Consider the following 2,584-nt stretch of genomic DNA (forward strand, 5'->3'; position numbering starts at 1 on the left):
TGCATCTGATACCAGTGACCATCACATCCTATTACAGAGACTGGAACACTGAATCGGCGTAAAAGGAACCGCACTGAGACAGTTGAGGTGCTATTCATCAAACAGATTTCAGTTTGTACATGTTAATCAGTCATCCGTCCACACTAAAGTTAGACACGGAGTTCCACAAACTTATACTGTATATGCATCCTCTTGGTAATATCATCCAAAAACGTTTCATAAAATTTCCTTTTTATGCAGATGACATCCAATTGTACTGATCAATAAAGCCAGGGGAAACCAATCACTTGACTAAACTCCAAGCCTTGACTATGAGACTGACAATTTTCTGCTGCTTCTCTCAAACATAACTGAAGTTATTGTGCTTGGCCCCAGATACCTTAGAGACACATTTTCTAATAAAACTACTCTGGCCTCCAGCACCACTGTAAGCAACCAAGGCGTTATCTTTGATCAGGATGATCTTTAACTCCCACCTAAAACAAATTCCAAGGGATTTCTTTTTTCACTTTTGTAACATTGCAAAAATCCAGCCCACCCTGCCCGAGATTGATGTAGAAAAGCTAGTTCACATATTTCTTACTTCCAAGCTGGATTATTGCAATTCCTTACTATCAGGTTTCCCAAACAAGTCTCTAAAGACTCTCCAGCTGGTCCAGAATCACGAGAACTAGGAGAAGAGATCATATTTCTCCCCTCATAGCTTCTCTGCACTGGCTTCTGGTAAAATCCAGAATAGAATTAGAAATCCTTCTCCTCACATACAAGGCTCTTAATAGTCAGGCACCATAAAATCTAGGAGCTCATAGTGCTGTACCACCCCACTAGAGCACTGCTCTGCCAGTATGCAGGCTTACTTGTGGTACCTAGAGTCTCAGTTTGGGTTGGGGAGGAAGACACCCTCTCTATGTTTAAGAGTAGGCTTAAAAACATCTTGTTAAAGCTTATTACTTAGGGCTGCCTTGGACCAGCCCTCTCTCTTCTTCTCCCCGTCCATCTGTATGCATCATGTCCTTTTAATGTATGTAACTAACTTGATATCCTCCTTGGAGCTTTTGTGTTTTGTCATATCTCAGGTGCCTGTGGATCATAGTGGTGGTAGGACTGGCTGCAGTTATCAGGCTTCCATGGATCATATTGCTGATGGCCTGCACAACTCCCACTGTTTCTGTTACTATATTAGTCATTATCCATTATTAGTCATACTAATCATCATTAGTTGTTTTGTTTTATATTATTGGTCATGTTCAATTTATTATTAACAGTGTTGCTGTTGTTGTTGTTGTTACTGCTGTGCATCTCTCCCATCCCTCATCCCTCATCCCTCTCCTCATTCCTTTTTGTCTCTCTCTCTCTCAATGCTGCCCACCTCTGAGCCAGATCCTATCCAAGGTTTCTTCCTGTAAAAGGAGAGTTTGTTCTTGCCATTGTTTCCTTGTTGGGGATGTGGGGATTCTCAAATCCTTACTTTTGAATTCTTGAATTGTTGAATCTCTCTTAATTGGAAAGTTTGGACCAACGCTAACAGCTATAGCAGTATTAATGTTGTAATTTACACCTGTCAGAATGCATTGAATTTGAGATCAAATCTTAAATGCAGAGCTTAATTCAAGATGTTAGTGTTTGATTTGAAATCAAATATTCATGATACGCGCCTTTTTGCCTGCTGTTCAGCGACCTGAAGGATCAGGAGTCTCAGAGAGTGTTTACACTTCCTTCTTCCAACAACAGTGCGACTGATTGCAGAGGGATTGCTTGTTAAATATTTAAGCTGTTTTCAGCAGATTTACTTTCATGCAGCCACTCAAACTGCACTCGATGTAAAGTTCGTCAGCAGAGTCATGTGTTAATTAAGGTTTTTATGCTGTCTCCAAACCACAGGGTTGTTATGGTCGAGGTTTTTCCACATAGGAATCATCACTTTGATCCAGAATATTTACTTACACTCTGTCTGTCCTGCAGCTGTGGTAGTTTGCCTTTTGCCAAGTTCAAGGAACATATTATGACTTTTATATGTTGTGATCCCTAAAGCAAGATGTTATTTATTAGTAAGGAGAATAATGATTTCAAGCTGTCATCTGTACATCCATCCATCACTTCTCAGACATTAGAAATCAGTTCCATTTAGTAGGCGAATTGTTAATTTCTCACAGCGTACCTATTTTAACACAAAGCATGATCTTTGTAAAGTGAGATGTTTGAAATGTGTAACTCATCACAGTGAACCTCAAGTCTGCATGTAAATCTGCATTGTGTCTGAGACACGTGAGCCACATGAGCCTCACAATACATAATAAGACACATGTGATGAATGTAGTTGGTTATTCCTTTAATTTGAAGAATAACCTGGTTTAACACTCTGTGGTGGTCACACCTTGTGAAAAGGTGGATACAAGTCAAGTTGGAGAAAATGCAGAATGATTTAATTTAGCTGTGGAGGGGAAGCTGAGGAAAACAAAGTGTTTGTCACGTGTCAATAGCCGCTCAGAGGTTGGTTTTCCTTCCTTTGTTTGGCTGCTTCCACCATTTCTTTGAGAGGAACAGCTGGAACTGACATCTCCTGTAGATTGGGAGCTGAGTCATG

This window comes from Pempheris klunzingeri, chromosome 10 (assembly GCF_042242105.1).
Source record: "Pempheris klunzingeri isolate RE-2024b chromosome 10, fPemKlu1.hap1, whole genome shotgun sequence".
NCBI classification, from domain to species: domain Eukaryota; kingdom Metazoa; phylum Chordata; class Actinopteri; order Acropomatiformes; family Pempheridae; genus Pempheris; species Pempheris klunzingeri.